The 27,047-nt window shown below is 51.6% G+C and overlaps 1 protein-coding gene across 1 annotated transcript in view; it reads right to left on the minus strand.

Annotated features, from left to right (window-relative positions):
- EYA2 (EYA transcriptional coactivator and phosphatase 2) overlaps positions 1–27,047 on the minus strand; it is a 155,627-nt gene that overhangs the window by 103,413 nt on the left and 25,167 nt on the right. The gene's annotated exons all lie outside the window — the stretch shown is intronic.

Genomic DNA, 27,047 nt, shown 5'->3' on the forward strand with positions numbered 1-27,047 from the left:
CCCGGGTGGCGTGGCATGGGAGTTAAGCTCTCCGCTGCTCTGTGAATTGTCGATGGTTTTAAACCCACTCAGAGTTCGTCGGGAAGAGAGCAGGTGTGATGTGTTTCCGCACAGGTTAAAAATCCCAAACCCAAGTTATTGGCATAAGTCGATTCCAAGCCAGCAAGTGGACACGGCAACGGAGGACTGACTTCCAGCCTCTCCAAAGCTGTGGGCATTCCAGAGACTGCCACGCCTTTCCCCCCCCCCGTGGAGGCGGGTGGGTTCAAACTGCTGACCTCTGGGTGAAGCGTCGTAGCCACTGCACCACCCCCAGTAAAGACTAGAGCCTGTGCAGCTCCAGGGGCTGGTTCTAGTCTGTCTCGTGGTTGTGTCGGGGTCAAAAATGGACTCAGTGTACCCCCAAAAGCAACACTGTTTGTTAAACGTTGTGTTGGAAGAAGAGATGATCTCCACTTGCTGTCTCAACTGGTTTTCCACACATACAGTTCAGTGACAGTCATTTTCTTTCTTTTTTAAAAATCACTTTATTCGGGACATTCATCAAAGTGCTCAAGCACCCCACTCTCCATGAAGGGCCATTGTTTCCCATCTCACTTCTCTTCTGCTTCCAGCCTGCTGGTCGTCTCGCCTCCCTGCAAGGCTTTCTGGCCACGACCGGTCAGAAACGGCTTGATGGCACTGAGTCTGGGTTTTGGAGCTTGGGGGTTTGAGGAATAGTTTCGGTGGCTGTTTGGTTTTTCATTTCACCTTGTAACAAAGCCTCGCCTGCCTCCCGGTCGGCACCCCTACACGCTGCACACACCCCTCACCGGCTGCTCCCGGCTGGGCTGTTCCGATGGTGTTTTATCAAGCACTCAGCCCCGCAGTAAACACATCTCGCCCTGCAGCCAACGCTCCATTGTGGCGAGGGGAGAGTGTGCTAGGGGCCAGGGTCTTGCCCTGGGGAGTCCGAGGGCCACATCTGCGCTGCCACAGGGTGGCTGCCCACACCCAAAGCTTCCTGGCAACCATCTTCCCTACTGATCCTTTCAAATGGTGAGGTCAAGTGTTCGCCACCATGACCTCCCCTGGCAATCCTCAAATGGCTCATAAGATCCCAGACCCTCCTTCTGTCCGCCTGTGATGGGCAAGGCGCCTTGTAAACAGCGGCGCGCCCCTGGGTCCCCGAGCTGGAGCGCAGGGGCCCGCTCTCACATCAGCCCCACTCCCCGCTTACAAAGCATCCGTCTCGAGTGTTTACCATTAAGAGTAAGGTTCCTTCCGCAGCCCTGTAAATTCCAGGAGGGCACATCTAATGCACCCGGGAGGCTGGCGAAGCCCCACTTCCCGTCAGATGTCTCGTATCTCAGATCAAAGCCTTCTCCTCCTTGGGCCCACCCGCCATAATTCACTCCGGGACCCCCAAACCTCACGTTGCTTTGAAAGGTTTGATGGTCCGAGCGGCTGTGAGGCTGGGCTTTCATCTCTGCTGGAGCCCCGCCCTGTCTGTGGCCATCTCCTCCACCTTCAGCGCTCAAGGGTTTCCGAAGACCCAGAACCTGGGGGTCGTTGCACCCGAGACTCGTTTGTGTTCTGAAGCCCGTTTTAAAGTTCCAAAGGGCAGTCTCGCGCATGTACTAGGCCCAAAGTGCCGGACGTTTTGGGTTGGTTTTCAATTTCTTCCCTCTCTACACAAAGGAAGTCTTTCAGTCATGAGTTAGGGGTGGGGGATCTTGGCCGACCAAGGTTACTATCTCCAGGAATAAGACATTGCACAGAGTCCCCGGCAAGATCTCCTGGACTCCTCATGGGGCTACCTAGTCAATGCAGAGGGTGGCTGGCTGTCACCCGCCCAGAGGGGCGCTGGAAGAAAAGTCTGGCCACGTGCGTCTGAAGCCATGCATCCTGTGGCACCCAGTTCTGCACTGACACCCAGGGTCGCCGTGTGTGGATCAGGCTCAACGACAACTGGACAACAAACCCAAGGCTGCCCTGGAGTGGCCTTCTCGCCAGGAATGTGCTCCTCCCGGATTTGGTCCTTGGAAAACCGCACACGCCCAGAATGGGGGACATTTACAGACCGCCTGACCAGCACTCCTGAAAGACAAAGGATGATGGGCCTCTGTCCCAGACAAGCCGAGGGGCACAGCAGCTGTAGGCGGTATGGGGCCGGGGTGGGGTCCTGTAACTGGAGGTCATTCCCGGGCAAACTGTGAAACCCGAACAAGATGTGTCATCCAGGGAGAAGCACCGCCGTGGTCCTGGCTGCGGGGAGTTGGCTTCGCCCGGCTCGAGCCATCCCCACGGTCGGCTCTCATCCAGAGAGTGTCCACGGATGGAGTCTCAGAAGTAGACCACCAGGCCCCTCCCTAGTCTGGAAGGCCCAGTGAAACGGGCTCGGCAGCACAGCAGCTGGCAAGCTGCCGCTGACAAATGAGATGGGCCGTGGCTGCATGAGGGGAGCGTCCAACTGGGTCTCCTGCACGGAGGGCACCCATGCCACCACGGAATTACCATGGCACTGAACGACGCTCACTGTGGGCCTGATGAGGGCACTTTATAGGATGCGGACCTAAGAGGAAGCGGGTGAAGGGGAGGCATTCTGGGGATACAGCAGGTTAAGCCCTGGGCTGCTAACCTAGAGGTCAGTGGTTTGAACCCACTCGTCACTCCTTGAGAGGAAGAAGAGGCTGTCTGTTTCTATAAAGGCTCACAACCCTACGGAGCGCTCTCCTCTGCCCCGCAGGGTCGTTACGTGTGGGGAGCTGGTTGACGGCGGTTTCTTTCTTTCTTTGCCTTTGGGTGAGACCCCCAGTGACACCGCTGCACCAGCATTGTAGCTTTTCTGTAATTTCTCAAATTCATCCGAAGCAAAAAGTGAAAGAAAGCGACAATCTCAGAGCACGAACCCTGGAGCCAGGCTGGCGAGCAATTCTCAACGGGCTACTTAACCCTCCCTCCCTGGGCCTCAATCTCTCCATCTGTAAAGTGGGGGTGAAAGGTAGCACCCATCGTAGAAGTGGAGGGAGAATCAAACGGATTAGTGCACAGCATGCGTGGAAACGGTGCCTGACACTCAGAAGGGTTTGTGTGTGTGTGTGTGTGTGTGTGTGTGTGTGTCGCTGAACTATTAGCGTCTTTGTTTTTAGGACCATTACTTCTGCTCGCCCTCTTGTGCAGGAAGCGTGTATCGTCGATGTACCTGAGGACCTGGACCCCTGCACGGCTCCCAGGAGGGGTCAGTCGACATGTGCCAAGCCCCTGGGTACAGAGAAGTGTTCACGAGGTGTCCGTGGCCTCTTGGAAGCGCGGACACAACAGATGGAACTGTTTGTCAAGGCACTTTCTGGGTCCATGCAGGAAAAGGATCTGGGGGCCCCATGAATCTACGATGGTTTTGAGGTGAAGGGTGCCCCCTGGTCAAGCCCCAAGCAGCACCCTGATGGGAAGCCCCATGCTGTTGCGTGCACATTCACAACACTTCCCCCACACACATTCCTTCCGGAAACACAGGCTAAGGCCCGTGCGTAAAAGGAAGTCTTTCTGCAGGCAACTTCACCGGGAGCCAACGTCCTCAAAAGAGTCCAACGCTTCCTCCCGAGCACGGCCCCAAAGACATCACCAACCACCAACTTCCCAACACTGACTGGGAAAGTGCCTGTTTCTGCGGAGTCACTCGCGGAAGACTAGCCTGGCGGTGCTGCCACTGTTGGATGCTGCCGAGTGGATGCTGACACCCAGCGACCCAGAGGACGGAGCAGAGCTGTCTCAGTGTTTCCTTGGCTGTCATCTTCAGGGCAGCGGGGTGACTTGTAACCGGCCACCTCCTTGTTAGTGGCCAAGCACTTAACTTGCGCCACCAGAGCGTGGGTGCCCGGCAAGTATCTATGTGCGTTGCATGTCTCAGTGCATTTACTCCTTGCAACCACTTGATGGAATGGATGGTAACATCGGCCCTTTATAGAGAATAGGATACAGTGACACAGAGAGGTTAAGAAACTTGTCCAAGGCCACCCAGCTGCCAAGTGACAAGAAAAGCTACTAAGTCAGGCCAGGTCAGAAATGAAAGCATGAACTCTGCCTTTGGAGATCTTGGGTTCTAGGAAGGGGCTGGCTATCCATTTAAAATTTTTTTTAAAGCCGGAGAAGTAAAACAGGCTCTGAGACCACGACGTCCAGCCTTCAGCTGTGGCCGGACGGCACCTGACACGGCCCTCCTGAGACTTCTCCGTGACCTTCCAAGCCTGAGCGCGCACCTCCCCCTTTAAAAAAAACTCCCTCTCCATGGCTTCCCTGCCTCTTTCCCCCACCACACTTAAATACACATCTGTACCGCAGTGAACTTTCGTTCCCCTGGAAGAAGTTTGCCAGTAAAAACAAGAGTGGCCTCAACATGTAGAAGTTCACAGAGAAGCCCTTTTATGGAAAAGTCTCACATTCAGGCTCTTGGATATTGAGCTCAGCGAGGCAGACCAGGACCGACCTACTTTATCACAGATCGATAGAGCTGGAAAGGGTCTGGGGGCAGTGGGGTGTATGGGGGGGTGGTGTTGCTCCTCCCCACTCCCTCCTTTAAGCATGTGTCTGTCTAAGGTCCTCTTGCTCTGGAATTCTATCAATCCCTGGAGCCTCGTTTTGCACCAAGGCTTTCTGTGCAGCTTGGGCTTCTTCCTTCCCTACCTTCAGTTCCCCAGAAGCTACCTTCCTGAGATGGGGAGCATCACATGGACCAACAAGGTCCTGGGGCGGTGCTAGTGGTCTGTACTCACCTACAAAGGCGACGTATCAGGGAGAAAGGCCTGGCAACCTGTTTCCATAAAGAAAATCCTTTGTCCTTTGAGTCTAAGACCTGTAATACTTACATATTGTGGTTGCCATGACTCAGATCGAGACTTTAAAAAAAAAATGTTGGCTATTTACCAAGAGCTAGGAACCCTGGTAGTGTAGTGGTTACTCACTGGGTTGCTAACAGTAAGGTCATCAGTTTGAGACCAGCAGCAGCTCCACTGGAGAAAAATAGGGCTTTCTACTCTTGTTAAGAGTTGCAGTCTCAGAAATTCCCAGGGGGTAGCTCTACCCTGTCCTATAGGGTCTCTGTCAGAACCCATTTAATGGCAGTTTTTTTCCCCACCAATATTTATTTACAATCATCCTAGTTAGCCACTTACTTTCTTTTACCCACATCTCCATTCTCCATATTGCATCCTAAGGGGAGGCCGTAGGATACAATATAACAAAACCTGAAAACTGTAGCTCCCCTGATTGTGGTGTTGCTCATCCTGAGTCCCCCTGCTTTTGCATGTGCGGAATGGGGAGGGGAAGCAGCCATCCTGTGACCAAGAGGCAACAGCAGGAGAATGAAAGCTACAAGCTAAAGAAGGTGGGTCAGAAAAAGAGCGGGAGGCTGGGGCCCTGGACGGGCTGTGGCTTGCGGCTGGATGATCTCTAGCGGAGACTGCCCCGTGGGGCCAGATGTTGTGGGGCCAGTGAGGTAAGGGATGGCTTCCATGATCTACAAACTCAAAGGTCAGGGGATGGAATGAATTGGAGACTAAAGACTGCACGACCAGGGTTATATGGGAGCCTGTAACAGAATCCCAATCTGCTCTTCCGACAAGTCCAGGACACCCCAAGGGAGACACACTCCCAGTGCTGGGATGAAAGATGATTTTAGATGTCCCCTCTCCAGCGCACTGACACTCACGGGCAGCTTAGCTTGGGGGTGGGGTGAGGGGGAGTTAAGAGCTTAGACTTGAGCCAGACAGCATGGGTCCTAATCCTAGCTTCACTCACCACTCCTTAGCTGAGTGCTTCCGCACCCGCACTCTCTCCCGCACTCCCCCAGCCCGGGGCCTCAGTCTCCTCCTCTAGATGGAGAGAGGATAATTTTGACCTCACGTATCGCTGCACCGTAGAACGGCCTCCATAGGGTTCCTGAGGCTGCACATTTTTACTGAAGCAGACACCCACATCTTCCGCCTCCCAAGGGCCTGGTGGATTCGAACTGCCCACCTTCCCGTTAGCAACGAAACACTTCAACCATTACACCACCAGGACTCTTCTCCTGAGACAGTAGCTGTGAGGACTTAAGGAGGCAATACGTGGGGCAGAGTAAGTATGAAGTAAATATTAATTATTGCCTGACTAATTAATTATTGCCAAGATACTCACTAGTCTTGCCTTTTTTCTTTTCTTTTTTAAAAGAGAAAGCAGGCTTTGGGCTGAGTCTTGGCAGACAATAGTACCTGGCTAGGATTTAATAACTCTGTCTTGTTTTTACTGAGTCTATTTTTACCAATTACCTTCCATTTATGGCAAACGATATTGGCCATCTACGTAAGGTACTGCTATAAATTTCTTCTTAAAGACTGTTTAGTTTAAGCCAAAAAAAAGTTTGAATTTAAAGAAAAAGAAATCCAGTCATAATACAGGTGGTCACTTGGATGCCACAGAATCTTGAGTAAGATATTCTAGTGGCTGAAGTTCTGTTAGCATGTGATACCAAGGAAGAAAAACCTGGGGCCGCCCCCATGAGGAACTCTCCATGGCGAGGGCAGACATCACTAACTGATCTCTGCACACCTTCCCGCCGAGTCCACATGTGCTTCTAAGGTTGATCAAGTGGAATGCACCAATGGTTTCTTCAAATGGTCTAGTTCAACAGTTATCAACCTGTGGGTCACGACCCCTTTGGGAGTTGAACGACCCTTTCACAGGGGTCGCCCGATTCATAACTAGTAAAATGACAGTGATGAAGTAGCAACAAATCCAATGTTATGGTTGGGGGTCACCACCACGTGAGGAAGGAACTGTGCCCATTAGATATGAGCAGATGACCTCTGAAAGGCCACCTAAGAAGCTGGTGACAGGGGCTCCCTTGGGGCGGGGGGGATCTGGGTGGCTGTGAGATGTGGTGGGAGAAAGACTCATGTCTACCTTTAAAATTGTGGGCCGTGTGCACATTAAACCAAACCCAAACCAACCCCACCCACAGTGAGGCCGGAAGTCAGAGCAGACCTGCCCTGTGAGGTCTCTGAGATGTGAAATTGCTATGGGAAGAGGCAGCCTCTTCTTTCTCCCAGTGGAGTTGAATTGCTGACCTTGTGGTTAACAGCCCAACGCATAACCCTCTATGCCCCAGGGCTCCTTTGTGTGCATGTATTAGTTATTCAAAGACGTCTCATGCAAGGAAAGGCATGTGTGCATGTGTGTGCATGCACGTGTGGGTGTATACAGAAGACTACTTTGCTAGAAGGTAGGGTAGCTAGTGTCTCGAGGTCCCGAAGCCCACAGCAACAAAATAATATCTGCGCACACAGTCAGTCACCATGCTGTCGGCCCTGACTCGTGGGGACTGCGTGTTTCAGAGCAGAACTGCACCACGTAGGGACCCCGCGGCGGGGCTGGGTTTTTTTCAGAAGCAGATCACTAGGTCTTCAGTGGGATTTGAACCTCAACGTCTCAGTGACTAGCTGAGCCCTAACTACCTCACAGGGACTCCTTTGAGGACCTCATGGCCCTTTATACACTGGGGGACCGAGTGCAGGTTCATCAGTCGAATTTCAGCTCCTTAGGGTCAGGGGGGATGAGTACCTAGCCTCCTCCAGCAGCCACTGGTCCCAGCCCACCTCCCATGAGCTAACCTCTCAGAGGGGGTTGTTAATGCCTCCAGCCAGGCTTAAGCCCCTTACCTACGAGCCCCCCTGTGGCACTAAGCACACAGCCAGGGACCTGCCCGCCGAAACAGAGCACCAGGCGCAGTGATAAGTCCTCATCGCAGTGGTTTACACCCCCCTCCCAACACACTAGGAGCCCTGGTAGAACAGTGGGTTATGCATTGGGCTGGTACCCACAAGGTCAACAGTTTGGAACCACCAGCTGCTCTCTGGGAGGAAATGAGGTTCTCTATTCCCGTGAAGAGTTACAGTCTCGGAAACCCACAGGGGCAGTCTGGCCTGTCTTGCAGGGTGGCTAGGAGTCAGAATTGACTCGATGGCAGACAACTAAATACCCCTCACACTTGCAATGCCAGATAGCTTCATAGACCAGGGAAGCACAGGTTTCCTTGTGCTTACTTTATAGTCTGTAGCGAACAACTCACTATTTTTTACCACACCAGAGACGCTGCTTCTGCCTGCCGACAGAATCAAAGCCTTCTTTCAAACTTACAATCCCTGAAAGGGATGGCGTCGGCAGTGAGCAAGGTAAGCACAGCCGACTATGCCTACTTCCTAATGGTACTGAACAATTTCATGAGCTTTTCACCACAAGGGAGGGCAGGCAGTGAGCCTGTTCGCGGTGCTCACTCTGCTGCCTGGGCACCACACGCCTGGTAACTTGTCTTGTTTCTAGCGACAGCTCGAACCCAACCCGGTGCCCTCAAATCCATGCTGATGCCTAACAACCTGATAGGAATCCACGCCAGAGCCTGGGCTCAGAGCCAACGCACACCACTGCCCAGCGGTGTGCCTGCGCACGAGTGAGTGCCCTAACTCCTCTGTCTTTCCCTGTGTGAGATTCGCTTCTCCCAGGCCTCAGTTTCCCCATCCAAGAACCTGTTTCGGGCCCCTGGGGGGCCCCTCGGGTGCAGGGGCGTGAGCTCCCCAGGAGTAAACTGCTTTCATGATCATTCAAGTGCCTGGCACTGCCCAGTGTCTACCAAGCACACACTGGGGATACCCTGTGCACATTGCTGCCCCCAGGCTGTAGGCATCATCGGAGAGAGCAGAGTGGAGGTACACGTGGTGATGGGTCACCCCCTTGGGGAGGGTGGTGGTGGCGGCGGCCAGAAGGGGCTGGTTCTAAAATAATAAAGCCGATTTGGCACGGTCTGCTCCGATGTTTGGAGACCTTTGAAGGAGATACTGTGTGGCTTGGGAGAGGGGTGGCCGGGAGGGGCTTCTATTGACAATGCAGAAGCTGAGCCCTGACCTTTGCTGCCGGCGGCCTTTCCTTGCCAAGTGGGCCAGCGCCAGGACCGCCATTGTCGCCACGGTCTTAGACTGAGACTAATGCAAGCCAGCTGGGCGGCAGGGCCCTTGACCGACCTCTCTTGCTTGGGGGGTTTCAAGTTTTGCGAAGTCAGCCATCTCGGGGACAGATGGCGCGTGGCGCTCGGCCCCACTCTTTCCGTTGCTGTGCCCGGACTCTGGGGCAGGCTGGCTCGCTCTACAGTCTCACTGCCTTTTCTCCCAGTGCTGGTGGACAGGGCCACGGGCACCTGGACAACCCAGCTTCTGAATTGCACAATTCGAGGATGTCCCCTGGCTGCCACTGAGTCACCACGTCCCCCCTCCATGGTGGGTCACCCCAACCCCACATCTCTGCACGGATGACACTGACCCAGGGTCAGGGATCAGAACGTGGCTCTGCTCCTCCGCCCTACTGTTATTTCCCTGCACAAGCTCCTCCACCCAAATTTAAGTTCACTCACATTTTGGTAAACCATAGCTGCCCCTAAGCCATAACATCTGGATCATTGCGTTTACTTAAACTTATCTCAGATGCAAACGTGTCACTGACGTTCAGAGAAAACCCAATACCATTTGCCATCAGTAATCAATACACAAGGGACCCTCGTGGCATAGCGAATGGTTATAGGCTGCCAACGACAAGGTCAGCAGTTCTAAACCTTCCAGCCACTCTGAGGGCAAAAGAGGAAGTTTTCTTTTCCCTCTAAGGATGTACAGCCGTGGGAACCCACACAAGCAGTTCTACAATGCCCTATATGTAACTGCCAATGGCAGTTAATTTGGTTTGGAGTTTAAACAATACATCACACACACACACACACACACACACACACAAACACACACAGTTTATGTCCTAGCTCAGGGGTCAGCAAACTTTTGAGATCGAAGAGCTAGCCCTCTCTCTCACAACAAATCAAAACTTATTTGAGAGCCATCAATATATTTTCATAAATAAAATCACCGTTATCTGAACAATATCCTTTAAAATTTTGCGATTGAATTCAGAGCCGCATGCAAGTGCCGAAATAGCCGCATATGGCCTTTGGGCCGCTGCAGTTTGCCGATTCCTGTCCTAGGGAATCTGCTGCCATGATCCCTATGCCTGGAGTCTGCTCCCACTTTGCTAAGAAGAGAGTGCTGCTGGCGTGCGAGAGGCACAGACGATGCGGGAGCATCACCCAGGGACTTCCTAGTCACGTTGCCAGTTAACTGAGAGAAGGGTAGAGAACAGAAAGGCACTCCCTCATGATGGTTCCTGAGGCATCGTGAGCCCCGGCTCCGTGCCAGTGGGTCCGTCAGGCCCTTGAGGGGATGGCGCGCTGCGGGAACAAACCCGAATGCCCGCAGGGCCCCATCTGGCCCATGGTCGATCTGTGTCAGGGGAGAACCCCAGGGGTTCCAGGGGTTCCGATGGCGACTCGTTCTGGAAATAGATCACAGGCTTTTCTTTCCAGGTACCCTTGGGCAGACTTGAACCTCCAACTGTTTGGTTCCCACCGAGTGCATTAACTGTTAGTGCCACCCAAGAGCGCAGGCTCAAATTCGACCAGAGTTTATTTCTTGCTCATGTTATTGCCCACTGGCGGGGGGGCCAGAAAGGGGACTCTGCCCCCTCAGGAGCCCCCTGATTTGAAGAAAAAGAGTTCTGGAGGATCTCAACCTGGCCGGTGCTGAGCTAGCCACTCAGCGCAGAACCCATCCCACCAGCAGGTGTTGGCTTTTCTTTCTCACTGGCCTTTAGTCCCTTGCCCTGAATGAGCACCATTACCTTCCGGATGTGAAGCGTCATCTAACATCATAGGTGGTGACTGTTAGGTGTCGGCGAGTTGGTTCCGACTCACAATGGACAACAGAACAACACACCGCCTGGCCCTGCATCATCCTCACAATTGTTCCCGTGTTTGAGCCCGTGGGTGCAGCCACTGCGTCAATCGTCTTGTTGGGAACCTTCTCTGTCACCGCCCCTCCACTTGACCAAGCATGAGGTCCTTCTCCCTCCTGGTAACGTGTCCAGTGTACATGAGAACAGATCTGGCCATTCTTGCTTCTAAGGAGCATTCTGGCTTCATTCCTTCTAAGACAGATTTGTGTGTTCCTTTGGCAGCTCATGGTATTTTCAATGTTCTTCTCCAGCACCATCGTTCAAATGCATTGATTCTTCTTCAGTCTTCCTTATTCAGTGTCCAACTTGCAAATATATATGAGGTGACTGAAGATACCCTGGGTTAGTTCAGGCTCCTCTTAAGGCTCCAGGTAACAACCTTTCAAGCATTTCAACATTTTCAGGAAGTCTTGTGCCGCAGATTCACCCAATGCATCATTGTCATGGTCAAAATCATCGTCATTGTTTGATCTCTTGACTGCTGCTTCCATCAGCATTGATCATAGATCCAAGCAAGACAAAATCCTTGACAACTTTAATTTTTTTCCCCACTGATCGTCATCAGCAAGTGCTTCAAGTCTTCCTCACTTTCATCAAGCCAGGCTGTGCGTCATCTGCATATTAAAGGTTGTTAATAAGCCTTCCTCCAATCCTGATGCTACATTCTTCTTCGTATATGAGCTTCTGTTTCCTCAACATACAGATTGAGTACATATGGTGAGATGATACAACCCTGACGCACACTGTTTCTGATCTTTTAAATTAAAAAAAATTAAAGTCACCTTATTGGGGGCTTGTACAACTCTTATCACAATCCATCCATCCATCCATCCATTGTGTCAAGCACATTTGTAAATTTGTTACCCTCATCATTCTTAAAACATTCTCTTTCTACTTGAGCCCTTGGTATCAGCTTCTCCTTTTATCCCCTCCCTCCCTCCCTCCCGAACCCTTGATACTTTATAACTTATTATTTTTTCATGTCTCACACTGTCTGTTGTCCACCTTTCCTGGTCTTAAACCTGCAGCACTCCCTTGCTCCGTTCCAACAACTGTCTCTTGATCCACGTATACTTTTTGAATGAGCACAACGAAGCATTCTGGAATTTCCGTTCTTCTTAAAGTTCTCCATCGTTTGTTATGATTCACAGAGTTGAACGCCTTTGCATAGTCAATGAAACACAAGTAAGTGTCTTTCTCGAATTCTCTGCTTTCAGCCGAGATCCATCTGATGTCAGGAAGGATGTCCCGTGTCCTCTTCCGAATCCAGCCCGATCCTCTGGCAGAAGCTGCCAATGTACTGCTCCGACCGCCGTCGGATGATCTGTGATCGCAGTGGCATTGCTCTCTAGCCGGAGCATTCTGTGGGTCCCCTTTCTTTCTCTGGGGTACAATTATGGATCTCTCCCAGGCAGTTGGCCAACCAGCTGTCTTCCAACTCATCTGGCGTAGATAAATGAGTGAGCGCTTCCAGGGCTTCATCAGCTTGTTGAAACATTTCAACTGGCGTTCCATCCATTCCTGGACCCTTGCTTCCCACTAATGCTTTCGTGCAGTTTGGACTTCTTTCTTCAGTACCATTGGTTCTTGATCATATGCTATGTCTTGAAAACTCCTCAAGGCATCATAGAATTCCTCCAACACAAAACCACTTACTGTCAAGCAATTACTTGTTAAGCACTTGCCATGTGTCAGCCCAGCAACAACAATGGCACTGAAAAAGCAGGTAACCTCACAGAGGGGTTCAGGAGAGGAGATGGGTCAATGAGGGTGCGAGGTAGTACTGATGAAGAACACAGCTTTCCCCCGGGTCCTGGATGCTTCCTCCCCCCAACAACCATGATCCGAATTCTACCTTGCAGGGCTGGATAGGGCAGAGGTTGTACACTGGTGCATATGGGGGCTGGAGGCACAGGGAATCCAGGGTGGATGATACCTTCAGGTCCAGGGTTGTGAGGGGCGATGCTGGGAGAGCGGAGGGCGAGTGGGTTGGAAAGGGGGAACTGATTACAGGGGTCCACGTGTGACCTCCTCACTGGGAGAGGGACGGCAGAGAAGAGGGGGGAAGGGAGACTCGGGATAGGGCAAGATATGACAAAATAACGATGTATAAATTACCAAGGGCACATTGGGAGGGGGGAGCGGGGAGGGAGGGGAAAAAAAAAAAAGAGGACCTGATGCAAAGGGCTTAAGTGGAGAGCGAATGCTTTGAGAATGATTGGGGCGGGGAATGTATGGATGTGCTTTATAAAATTGATGTATGTATATGTATGGATTGTGATAAGAGTTGTGTGAGTCCCTAATAAAATGTAAAGAAAACGAAAAAGCAGGTAAGTCCTTCAGTGCCCATCATTAAGTTGTTTGTTAAATAAATCCTGATGCATGGGGTTCATGGAAATAGAAAGCCCTTCAAAGCATCCTTTCCAAGCATGGTGAGTGAATTAGAAACTGTACCCACTACCCAAAGCCCCACAACATGCACATGAAGGAGGATTTTAATCTGTTTGAGAAGACATCCATGCTACATCAAAAACATCTAAAAGGAAACAGTTGTGCCCAACATAAAATCAAGTTGCTCAATCAGGACGGCAGGCTCATTGATGCTTAATGAAAAAATATGTTATTGGAGTGGTCAGAATCAGCCCTTCTGTCACGAAATGACCGTCACTACGGATCTCTGGAAGTACTGGCCCAGTGTGTCTCAAACGCGGGATCGGGGCCCACTGCTAAGATGTCGAGTCAATACCTTAGCCCCTATCAGCAAACTTGTAAAAATTAAATACAAGAGGATATATATATATATATATATATATATATATATATATATATTTAATGAAATATTAGAGAAAATATCAGCATGCAAGACACGGTAAGGACAACCATCCCCCGGCCCAGTGTCGATTTGGAATCATAGCGCCCCTAGAGGACAGAGTAGAAACTGCTCGACCATCAGGTTTTCCTGACAGCCTCATCTGCTCCCCTCACATCGGCTGATGGGTTCGAACTACCGCCCTTTGGGACTATATTGTTTTTATCGATCCTTTGTAAAAAAGATGCGTAAACATAGACCCTTAGGTTTAGGTGTGTCCTGGGCTGGGCTGTAGAATGCATTTTGTGATGTGGAAATAAGATTTTAAAAAGTGGGAGGGGGGTGCTGAAAGGCACAGACTGATATCTGGTCCAAGGCTCTTCTTTCACAGCGGGCAGGCTGGGCCTGTATCATCCAGAAGGGGGCTCTGGTTTCCATGGAGGCAGGCTGAACACACACACACACACACACACACACACACACACACACACAGTCCCTGGGACCGCACGTGGCCAACAGCGATCAATACGCCAGGGCAGAAAAGACACAGAGAGGATGCCAGGTCCAGAGGAGGTCAGAGCCATGAAGTTATCTAAATAAGGGGAAATGGATACACAGATTATAGCCTGTCCCTAGGTATGCTGATAATAACAACGGTAACAATAATACAAAATAACAATAGCCCACCAAACCACTGAGTCAATTCTGACTCAGGATTGAGCAGAACCATGCCCTAGGGCAGTGGTTCTCAACCTTCCTAATGTCTCCACCCTTTCATACAGTTCCTCCTGTGGTGGTGACCCCCAACCATAACATTATTTTCGTTGCTACTTCATCACTGTCATTTTGCTACTGTTATGAATCGTCATGTAAATATCTGTTATGCAGGATGTATTTTCATTGTTACAAACTGAACATGAAAGCATAGTGATTAATCACAAAAACAATATGTAGTTCTATATTTTGAAGCATTTATTTCTAATGACAAATAAATGAAACTTTGTCTTGAAGCATGGTGTAGCATGGATAACAGAGTTCACATCAGGTATTCATATGTGGGCATATCTCCATGTGGAGATATAGAGGAGCCGTGTCTTAGCTTCTAAGACCATCAGAACTATGTATTTTCTGATGGTCTTAGGCGACCCCTTTGAAAGGGTCGTTTGACCCCCAAAGGGGTCGCGACCCACAGCTTGAGAACCACTGCCCGAGGGTTTCCAAGGCTGCAAGTCTCTCCTAATGAAGTGTGTGGCCTTTGCCCCAGGACTGACCTAAGCCCCTGCATGACTTACCTGAATCCGGCTCCTCTGAAGCCCATGTGGTCAGCTGTTACCACGCACCCCATTTCACAGGTGAGGAAATCAACTGAGGCTCAAAGAGAACATTTGTTGGGATTCGAACCAAGGGAGGCCGGCTTTCTCTATGGAATACTAGGGAGCCAGGGAAACAGGATGCGGTGGGCTTATTTGAACTGACATAGAAAAATCTCTCAGACCCGGTATTGTTTGAAATAATCAAAGGCTAATTATAACACAAGATGTACAGCAAGACACTCCTCATGTTTCCAAGGGAAAGCAAGTCAACACACACACGTACACATTCATAAATGCATAGAACGTCCTGGAAGACAGACATTACTACCACTTAGAGCTCTTAAAATGAAGATAGGAAAACCTTTACAGTTCCACCCAAATGCAGGTGGGTGAGGGTATGAAGAAGAGTCGCTGCCAGCCTGGGGCATGCGGACACAACCCAGGCAGACGAACACTGGCAGGGCGTCCCCAGGTGGTGCCAACATCCCATGTGCTCAGCTGCTCACTGGAAGATCAAAGGTTCAAGTCCCCAGAGGTGCCTGGGCAGAAAGGCCCGGGAATCTGCATTGGGAACGTCGGCTGTTGGTGCATACAGAGTTCTATTCTGACCGACCCGGCGGGGTTCCCTGTTGGTGATGAGTGAATGGTGTCTGATGGTGTGAGTTGGGTAGGTCAGAAAAAGTCCCCAAGCTGCCCTCCATTCGGGATGTGAAAGGCAGGTGTGTAGTGCAGGCAGGCCTCCCCTACAGGAGAACCTGCCCCCCTTTCACTAACAGCGTTCACCAGCAGAACCCATCTGATTGGCTCTACAGATGCAAACGGTACATCCGTAACCTGGCTTTAGCTCCAGCTGCGGCTTCTTTTGAGTGTGCGTGGGGATGGATTTGCCATCCCAGTCTGTCTGTGTCTCTCTCTTAATAACCGGCACCCCCCTGCCCACACCTGCTTGTCCATCATTAATTAACCCTTTCAATGTATGGTAGCTACAGAATTTCATGTCAACTTGAAGATATAAAAGTGTAGGGGTGGAGTCTTGCCTGTCAATCAGGTCACAGCCTGATGGTGTGACTTTTGCATAAGAAGGGTCCTGGGAACCTCTCCCAGTCTCTCTCTGCCTTCAGTTTCTGGTTGGCGAACCATGCGACACCTGCGATGCAGTTACTGCCATTGGATCCACAGGACTCTGCCCCCAGCAGTCTGTGACCTTCCTGCCTTCTGTATCATTGCCTGGGGCTGTGTGAGCCTGCAGAGGGATTTATGGACGAGCATTGGACTTATGGACCTGAATTGGACTAGGTTAGCATGTTTTCCTGAGATAGAATTACTTCTGGACGTAAAGCTCTTTCTTATACATATATGAGTGTCACTGAATTTGTTTCTCTAGTCAACCTGGTCTAATACCACAATTCCCGGGCAGAAGGCAGAACAAACGCCCTGGGGCTGGAGGCAGACTGCCCTCTCATTCGGTCTCTAAGGACAGGATGCGACAGGGACTATGACCTTGGCTAGGACGCTCCACGTGTTTGTGTCTGTAGTTGGTTTCTTTTTCCGCTCCCACCTGGTGCCTCCAACCATCTGGCGGGAGGGTGCTCCTTTCAACCGCATTAGTGCACACCCCAAGAGCAGCCTGCTCCAGACCCTCGCTGGGCCGTGTCTGTGGGTTCCAGGATGCATCTGCATGCGTGCCCACGCATGGTGATCCTGTGCACGGCAGAAAAAAATGCTACCGGGCCCTGCACCAACCCCACAGTGGGTTTTGGATGAGGCCTTTGTGAGACAAAAGGTTTCTCCCCTCATTGACTTTCAGAACGCGAGTGCCAGGCCTTTCTTCCTAGTCCATCCATGTCTGGAGACACCACTGAAACCTTTTCAACATCACAGCCACACTCGGGACTCCACTGCACGTGAGCTGCACTGGCTGGGATTGGCCAGCTCTTTCTCATGGAGAGCGAGGATTGGCCCCTGAGCCACCACTGTCCTCTTAATTAAGCTCGCTCTTACTGTCATCAAGTCAATGCCGACTCACAGTGACTCCTAGGGCTTTCATGAGACTGTAACTGTTTACGGGAGTAGAAAGTCCTGTCTGTCTCTCACAGAGCAGCTAGTGGTTTCGAACTGCAGACCACACAGACTGCAGCCCAACGCATAACCACTACACCACCAGGGCTCCTTCTGAATGGAAACGAAAGCTACACGTTTTGGAAATGATAATGGCAACCTATGTATGAATATGTCTGATACAACTGATGTACAGATGGTTATAAGAGCCCCTATAACACGATGTATTAAAATAAAAAATAATTATAAAAAATAAAAGAAAAGCTAATACAAAATTAAGTCTCACTAGCTGCAGATCAAGCACTCAAGGCTACATGTGGCTAACTCTCTCTAAACCAAATCCACTGCCACGCAGTGGATTACAACTTAGAGACCCTGTAAGACAGTCGGCTTGCTCCACAGGGGCTCCGTCTTTCCAGAAGCAGCTGGCCAGCCTTGTCTATCACCCACGGAGCGGCAAGTGGAGTGGGACCACTGACCCTTTGATTAGCAGCTTAGCAGGTAACCACGGGCCCACCAGGGGCCAGGCATGTGGCTACCAGAATGACCAGCACAGAGAAAGGACATTTCCACCGTGGCAGACAGGCTCGCCGGATAGTCTGCTTCAAGGATGCCTGTTTTTATCCCAACTCCCTCCCGATCCTCCAACTCGCTCTCCCTGCAGTTTTCTTCTCCTGCCTGCTCCAGCACCTTTGGGAGAAGAGCTGACAAACTCAGCCAGAAGAGGCGGGCCACGTCACCTCGCTCCGTCCTCAACCGAGCAGAGTGAGGTTCGAGCAGGAAGCAGCCGCTCACGGCCACAAAGGGTGAAGGTGAGGAGAAGGTGAATGTGCCAGGTGGAGATGTGGTTTGGGGCGAGTGGGCTGACCTGTCCCGGAAAACCTCACCTACGTTGCCGTGTGCAGAAGAGGTGGTGATTCACACCAGGAACCTGTCGTTAGTCCGGGAGCCTGTTGCCCCGCTGGGCAACTGTCTCAACCGACAGAGTGAGGACAGGTAAACTTAGCCTGTTCAAAACTGGTAGTGCGGACGCAGTCCGTGAGCGGCGGGAAAACATCCTGTTTCCCCCCCACCCCCCTGGGAAAGGCTGCTGGGACCACGTCCACCACACATGCCCTCGGGGCCACAGTGAAGAGCAGAAAGCAGAGGGAGCCTGGTGGCCTCTCCGAGGTGAGGGGATGGAACTCCATGCCCAAGGAGGCCCAAGTGTCTAGGAGTCACGGAGCAGAGGACCTGAGAGAGCAGATCAGTGCTGACAGCGAGCCCTGCCTTTCCCAAGAGTCCCCCTTCTGGGTCCAAGGAAGCGAGAGACTCACCCAAAGGCGGGAGAGAAGCCCTGGACAAGATAGGAAGGAACGACTCCCTCCCCCCGTCCCCCAAGCTGGTCCCAGGGCTGGGAGTGGCTTCTGGTCCTTCCAACCACAAGCCCTGGGTATTGTCTTAGCAGCAGGAAAAATCAGCCCAAGACGAAATGCTGCTTCAATCCCCCCAAACAAAGCTTAAGGAAACAAGATGCCAAAGCAAGATTAAACCGCTTCTAAACGCCTACCTGCATCTCAGAACAATGTGCAGTCTTAGTTTTTAAGAATGTGAACACAACAGCACCCTCAGGATAGAAATTAAGATGTCTGGCATCAAATCCAAACTTAGCAGGTATCCAAAAGATGTAGGAAAATATGACTGATAGTGAGGCGGAAAATCGGTGTAAAGGAAGTCGAGGCTGTTATAATAGGGTAGCTATTTTATCTGTCCAAGTCGAGATGGAGGATTTATAAAAAGAGCTGAGTCACCCTACATTGTCTGTAGTGAACGATACGGTGGGTGCGGTGCGCAGCCGGCTAGGCACAGCCGGAGAGAAAATGAGTCCATTTAAAGACCTGAGGAAGAGGGGCAGGCAATATTTGGTGAAATAATGGTTGAAAAGTTTCCAAATTGGATGGGACGTGTAAAGTCACAGATCTGAGAAGCTCAACGACCCCACAGCCGAAGAATCCGGAAGGCCAAGACACGAGGTGCATCATCTTCACGTCTCTTCTAGCCAGCGGCCCAAAGAACATGCTAGCAGCCAACGAACCGCCATGACTTCAAAGTTACACTGACATCATGTCTCTATTTATGGATCAGGCATGAGCTCATTCTTGCCCCAGAAACATGCTGCCTCGATAAAACACATTCATAATGCGAGCCTCTATTTGCAAATGGAATTCTGGCTGGGTTCACAAAACGCAATGGTTACAACTGGAAAGTAGGTGGGTGTGGGACAGAAGGCATAATCTGAGTGACATCAATATAAAAAAGAGTAACTTTCCTTGTTACAAAAGTCATCTCTTGAAGACGGTGAAACGGGGACCGGGTGATCCTCCCGTGCCCCTGGGCATGGCCATCCTTTCTGGGGCTGGAGATAAAGGCCCTGGAATTAGTCAGCGGTGATGGTGACATGGCTTCGTCAATGGTCTAAACACCACCGACATGTATTCTTTGAAGGGGTGAATTTTATTTTTCTGTGAAACATATTTCCGTGAAAAGTAATTTGAAAGCAGAGGGGGAAAAAAAACAACCCCAACCCCATGCGTGTCCATCATGAAAAATACTAGAGAATCAAAAAACTCGGACATGGACAGGGACCGGAAAGGTGGTCCTTCCCTGTGAGCTCAGACTGGGAGTTTGGAGAGAGGTCCCCTGTCAAGTCGACCACTCCTGAAGACCCACAGAGCACACCAGCCCAGGACGACTCGCAGAGTCCGGCTGCAGACATATCTCTGTTTAGCTCTGGGCCACACAGCACTCGCCAAATCCGTGTGATCCTGGATCACCATTATTTTGACCGTGGTTGAGCCCTTGGCTGTAACCAGTGGGTTGGTAGTTTTCACCAATCCGGCGGTTCAGTGGGAGAAAACCCAGCTCTGCCACAGGGTCCATTCCAGTGCTGAGCGACTGTACAGCCCCATGGGCTTCGGAGGCTGCACATCTGTACCAGGCCAAAAAGCCTCGTCTTTCTCCTGTGGAGTGGTGGGTGGGTTCAAACTGCTGACCTTGTGGTTAGTAGCTCCACACATAACCCACTACGTCACCAAGGCTTTCCCTCTGTGGGAAAGAGACCTGGCAGTCCTTCCTATAAATAATTTGGAAAAGGATGTCAATGATGGTTGTACAACATGAAAAGTCTCATCAAGGGCACTCAATTGTACGTGGAGAAGGTGTTGAATCGGAGGATGTTTGGTTATGTGGATTTTTGCCACCATTAGAAGAACAATTACAGGAACAGCAATGAGTCCAAGGAGGAAGAAACTGCTCCTGGCTTGACTGTGGTGATGACTGTACAACTCTTCTCGAAAGGACTGAACTGTGGAGCTATGTGACGTGTGGATGAGGTGCCAACGAAACTGTCCAAGAAAAAAATAAAAAAGAGTCCAGCCTAGAAAACCCTCTGCACGGGGCAGGTCTCCTCTGCCATACAAGGTCACTCTGAGTTGGAATCAACCTGCCACGCCCGCCAGCCAGAAGCACACCACGTAACGTTGGCCGTTTCAACCAGGTGACCGGACCAATCCGGAGGCACTAATCAGTGTTGTGCGACCGAGACAGTTCTGTTTCCAAAGCGTGTCCTCACTCTGGACAGCAGGTCTGCACCCACTAAGCAATCACTCCTCAATGCGCCCCCCCAAGCGCAGCCCCGGAACCACTAACCTGCCTCCTGCCTCTGCGCACTTATTCCAGATATTGTCTCTGAGCAGGATCTCGCCATGGCGGCTTATTGCTCTTGGCGGGCGTGCTTTCAGACTCACCCTGTTGGAGCACATCAGACCGTCCTTTCTCATCCAGGCTAGCCTGCTGTGGTACAGACCACACCTGTCCACCCAGCCATCACTGATGAGCGTTGGATGGCTTCTACCTCGTAAGCATCGTGACCAGTATCGCAGTGGACACCGGCCCGCGTGGACATGCTATCAGGGCAGACCACAGCATTTGTTGACACGAGTGGCAGAGAACGGGCCACCAAGGTTCAGGGATGTGCACCAGGTTGCAGAGCCCACGCACGCCAGAGTCAGTGCTGGATTCCGGAACGCCAAGGCAGACGGCTCAAATGCCCTTTCACATGGCTCTCGCCAGCTGAGAATCACAGGTTTCCATGCTCCTCTTGGCCGCTGTGTGGATGTCAGTGATAAAACCCCCGGACGTCGGTAAGCACAAAAGGAATCCCCCTGGGAAGGGTTCCCATTGTCTGCAAAATCAGAGGCTGTCCAGGCGATGCTGAGCCACCCGACCCCACACGTGCCAACACAGAACTCCGCTCCAGGAGGCTTCGACGACTGCGCTTTTGGAAGCAGGTGGCCAGGCCCTTCTTCAGAGGCCCCTCTGGGTGGCCTTGAACCTCTAACCCCTTCGGGAGCAGCGGAGCGCACCACCTATGGCTTCCCTGCTTTTCAAAAGTCCCCCTCTGACACACAGTTCACCGGAAGAGCAGTTTATGCCGAGGCAGGTGCCTTCGTCCCGAATGGCTCTTGTTTCCTCCGTGAAAGGGAGATTTCAGGAAACACAAGTGAATTTAGGGCGAAGAAGAAATCATAGACCATCAGACCTGAAGTCAAACCCACTAACTCACTGCGAACAAGTCGATTCCAGCTCCCAGAGACCCCAGAGGATCGAGCAGAGCTGCCCCTGTGGGTCTGAGAGGCGGCCCATCTTGATGGGCGCAGACAGCCTCATCTTCCTCCTACAGGGGCCGCCGGGGGTTTGAAAGGCTGACCTTCTGGTTAGCAGCCCACCGTCCCACGAGGGCTCCTTAGGTCTGAAATTCTCAAAACTCACCACCATCCAATCGATGCCAACTCACAGTGACCCTACAGGACAGGGCAGAATTGCCCTTGTGGGTTTCCCACAGATGGTAACGCTTTGCCCTCGTCTTTCTCCTGAGGAGCGGCTGGTGGGCTCAAACGACTGACCTGCGGTTAGCAGCCCAACGCGTAACCACTAGGCCACCAGGGCTCCTTTAGGTCTGGAGTTAGGATGATGATCATTAACATCTGTAGAGCACTCAGCTCATGTTAGACACTGCTCTCAACGCCTCACATCATTAGTTACCCTCCCCGCCTCTCTTTTATCAGGGCTGGGGTGTTAACTCAGCCTGATTTCAGAGGCCCAGATTTTAACTATGGTTTGAGATTGACAGACAGTTATAAACAGGAGTGACAAGAACAAAACAACAACAACCTAACAGGGAGTTGCCAACAGCAATCATTTAAAAAACATCTAGCCTTTATCTAACACACCACTGATGCAGTGCCTCTAAAAGCCTAAGGGGACCGTCTTTCTTGCTAGAGGGGAAACCAAGGTCAGAGGAACCAAAGGTTTTGCCTAAGGACATGCCATTGTGCCTGGGACACAGCCAGGACTGGCCACCGCCCAGGTCCAGAGCGTGTCACCCGATTCTCAAGATGCATTTTAATTCCCTTTTTCATCCATCAGGCACTGTTTCAGCAGGAGATGCCAAAAAAGGAACCAAACAAAAACAAATACACAAAATCTGTTAAACCCACACGAAATCCACTTCAGCCATGAAAACCCCCGCGTGAACTTTGAGGAGAAACGAGACAGCGGAGCCGAGGCTGCATGCGCACTGTGCACCGCCTTTTACAGACTGTCCATCCTCTGGAGGGCCAATCCTCGCCCAGCACACACAGATCCGGGCCAGGGGAGACAAGCAGGCGAAGGCTCCGCAGAGGCTTCTGGAAGGGCATACCCTTAGTAAGAAGGCAGAGGGGAGTGGGGCATACTGGCTCATCACATACCTGCTCCATGACCATCTGCAAGTCTGTGCTGTCGTGCCTCCACTTACCCATCTGCAGAAGAATGGGCTGGACCACACCTAAGCACTTTTTGCGCCTACAAATATGTGGCTTTTAATTTCGAGAGGGAGAAAGGGAAAGAGGGAGAGGGAGTGGGGGAGAGAGGGAGTGGGTGGGGGAGAGGGAGTGGGTGGGGGAGAGGGAAGGACAGACTCTTTCATCGTAGCTCCTACACACAGGCTGCTTTTACTTTAAGTCAGCGTGCACTTTCAAGTCTAAAACTGGGCCACCACGTTCCTCTCCACTCCCTTCGTCCCTTGAAAGTCTAAGCTCAATCACCATCTTCCCTCCTGAAACGCTCGGAGTAGTTTGTGGGTTGATTTCTCCTCTGGAACAACTTGGTGAGTGTGTGTGTGTGTGTGTGTGTGTGTGTGTGTGTGTGCGTGTTTAGAGGTGGGGCTGGGGAGTTAATAGGAAGCACATGGGCATCGTGTGTGAGCATTCGGTGCGTTTGTGTTTTGTTCTGATTTAAATACTTAAGGAGGAAAATGTCAGGCTTGCAAAAGGCCTGGGCTGTCTCGAGGGCAGTTCTCGGCCGTTAGCATTGCTGCCATCGCCTTCCTGCCATCTGGGCCTGGGGGTGGGGTGGGGGGTGGTGGGGGTGGGGTGGGGTGGTGGTGGTGGTGGTGGTGTGTGTGAAAAAAGCAGCCTGGGATACTCCGCTGGTCTGGTGGGGTCACAGATTTGAGAAGGGTATGTATGGGCTGAGGTTGGGGGTGCAGATCCTAGGCCAGGGCCCACCCCCTGGAGAACTGTTTTCTGGGTGGGTCAACTAGAGTGTGGAGGGGTTACATGCTGGGCCTTGGAGTACAACTGCCTGGCTTTAAATTCTACCATCACTGGACCTTGGACAAGTTATTTACCCTCTTCATGCCTCAGTTTCCCTACCTGTAGAGAGGGGAGAAACAAAAGAATATTGGGCACAAGGCTTTGGGGAGGGGGGGGTTAAGAAAACGGGGCTGCAGAGCTTAGAAAACCCCAGGCATTCGAGGAGGACCAGGAATGGCAGTCCTTAGACCAAAGATACCTGTACTTTATCCTGAATTAGGGGCTGAAGCACAAGGTTTCCATTGCCAGGGGAAGCTGAGTCGATTTTTGTTTTCTGAATAGGGGGCAGGAAGCCAAATAAGTTTGGGGATCTATTCCTTAGTGCAAGGGTGGGGTGCCTTTTTTCTCCCGAGGGTCTTCGGATATTTGTAACATCATTTCCGGCCATACTGGTCAAACAATTGCTTAACTCACCCCTAATGTCATGGCTGCCACATCCTGGTGGCATAGTGGTTATGCATTGCGCTGTGATCTGCAATGTCACCAGTTCAAAACCACCAGCCGTTCTGGGGAAGAGGCATGGAGTAAAGAGTTACAGACTCAGAAACTCGCGGGGGGCAGTTCTACGCTGTCGCCGAAGGGCACTGTGAGTCAGCACGGACTCCAGAGCAGGAAGTTTTTGGTTTGATGTGACAACCGAACGGCTTCTCTTTGAGGAGGCCGGTGATGTTAGCTGGGCCAGACATTCTCCAGCTCTGCTCTTGAGGGTCTGTAGTTCTAAGAACCTGAATGCCGGTTCTCAACCATTTCTGGCTTTGTGATCTTGGGCAGGTCACTTTCCTTTCTGATCCTCGCTTTCACCACCTATGACGGGACTGCTGGTGCCTCCTCCGTGGTTGACACACTAGTCTACATGTTTTGCAGACCCCGGGGCAGCTCCTGCTGGGCTTCTGATCTCACCTCCTTGCTGGGCACAGGGTCTTTGCTTGTGCTGCCTCCTTGACCCAGACCACCCTCTCCCAGCCTGTTCACCGCGAAGGTCTCCCCGTGGACAGGGTGAAGTGGGGAACTCCACTCTCCCAGCCTTTCCCATCACTTTCTCAAAGTCTGAAGTTATCTACCTACTGATTGGCTACTGTCTGTCTCTCTCCACGAAGCGGTCACCTCTTTGGATGGCGGTGCCAGGCCCGAGCTGGGGCTGAGTAATACAGAGTGGATGAATGGACAGAGGAGCCAGGAGTGGGTGGGTGGGGTGGCAGATGGGGGAAGGGTGGACCGTGTTTGCAGGTTCGCTTTGGTAGCCAGCCGTACTCGCCCTGAGGCTGGCAGCTTAGTTTCTCTTTTCCCAGCTAATTAAAGACACTGCCTGGGGGAGGACCAAGTGCAAGCTCATAGCCAGAGTCTTCAGTGGGTCTGTATTCTGGGCCTTGCTTCCCTACCCACTCCCCACAGAGAGAAGGGTCCCAGCAGCTTATCCCCCCAGGGGACGCAGAAGGGTCGCGGTCATAGTAGGAGCTGAGGAGGCTGCAGTGGACCGTGGCTAGGATTTCAGCTGACTCCATCCGTTCCTCAGTGCAGAGACGCCTTTCCCTGACATCAAACAAGTCAGTCATGTGCTCCAGACCTCGGTTTCCTCTCCTGGGAAATGGGTAGCACATAGTGCCGACCCTGGAGGCTGTGGTAAGTGCATGAGCTATGCCCCACATCCTCGGGCAGGCAGGGTTCACTGGCAGCATCACCAGCCAGGCCTGGCACAGACCCTTCCTTGGGGGCTACACTGGGGCTGGGCATCAAGGCTCCCCAGCCCCCTAGCTCTACAGGGACGCCTCAGATCGTCAGCTGACCCTTCACCACGTTAGGCCTCAACAGGTTGCTTCTAACATTTGTTTTTTTGTTTCTTGAATAAAACAGTTTAACACAAAAGATGACATGATCATACCTGACCAATGCTTCATTTTAAAAGAACAGTGAAATCAATCGCTCACCGGCACACGCATGTCTCAGCGCGTTCCTTTTCAGACCCCTGGTGGGAGTTTCTAATTAGCTTTCCCGAAGGGAAAAAGGGCGAGGTGGAGAAACCCCAACGTGTCCCTAATGAGACGAAAGCACAGGGACCGGCCTTGGACAGGGAAAAGGGGAGCAGGCCCAGAAGACAGCAGAGAGCTAGTGGGCTGGGAGCTTCCACAGGGGAGTTCTTAAGGCTGCCCTTGGGGAAGCAAGGCCCTGAGCCCCCTGCCTGAAACAACGGGCTACTGTGAAGGTGCATGCTATGTACCAACTTGGACGGGCCCCAAACCTCAATGGTTTGGCAGACACTGTATCAGCTTCTATTTTGTGATCATATGTGAGCAGCCAGCCAATCAGGTGCAAGGGGGCGTGACCTGCATCCAAAACTCTTCCTCTCTCGATCCTGCACTCATCTGGTCCAGCTGCTGGAATATGAGAAGTCTGCAGCCCATGCCCTGACCTTCAGATTTTGGATATGCCACTTCCAGAAACCCCATGAACCAGCAGCCTGCCATCTGTAACCACTGCTTGAGACACTCTTTCTATTTAGGTACACGCTTCACCGGCTTCCTAGTGGTGTAGATGCTTCTTCACCTGTTGAGAACAAAGCTTCTTAAGCTGTGTGTTCCCACCGTTTAAACTAGGGTCACAGCCCCGGAGGTGGGATCATGAAAGAAATTTGGCAACCGTACAAGGTTTCTGGACTGGATAAAGCAGAAGGGCAGCAAAAACCAGGAAGACGCTTAATGGGATGGACTGACTCCAGGGCTGCAACACTGGGTACGAATGTAACAGGGAAGGATGGCTCAGGCTGTGGTTTGTTCTGTTGGACTTAGTTAGGGTCGCCATGGGTCGGAACCGACTTGGTGGTATCTCACAGCAACGACAACAAAATGGTTTCTCAAGTTACAATTACCAACATTTAATTCACCATCAAACACGTGGTGAATCCAAGGTATTTCTGGCAGGGCTTGTCTGTGTTACAAGTTTCTCTGGTGAAAGGGATTGTAAGTGGAAAAGGTTTAAGAAGTCTGGGGTTAAAGAACCCAGACCAAAACAAGCTACTTCCCCCGCCCCTCCATCCTACCAGCTATCTGCCATTTCTTCACGTCTTTACAATGGAGTTGCCTCTCCGTCTTTACAATGGAGTTGCCTCTCTCTTTGCACTTAAAGCAAAAGCCAGCTCATCCCCAGTGTCCCCCGGGTGTCAAGGGATTCGCTTTGCTATTTCTGTAAGACTCTCTTGCCAGGTCCCCTCTGACATGCCTCCATCCTGGCTTCTGTCCTTGAACTTGAACCCAAGACTGTTCCTTCCACACAGCGTCCACCTAGGCTTTTCTCTCTGCCCCCAAATGCTCTCCCTCCAGGGCTGGCTGACCTCACCCTCTGGATCTCTATCCCAATGCTACA

Source organism: Tenrec ecaudatus, chromosome 12 (genome assembly GCF_050624435.1).
Source record: "Tenrec ecaudatus isolate mTenEca1 chromosome 12, mTenEca1.hap1, whole genome shotgun sequence".
Lineage (NCBI taxonomy): Eukaryota > Metazoa > Chordata > Mammalia > Afrosoricida > Tenrecidae > Tenrec > Tenrec ecaudatus.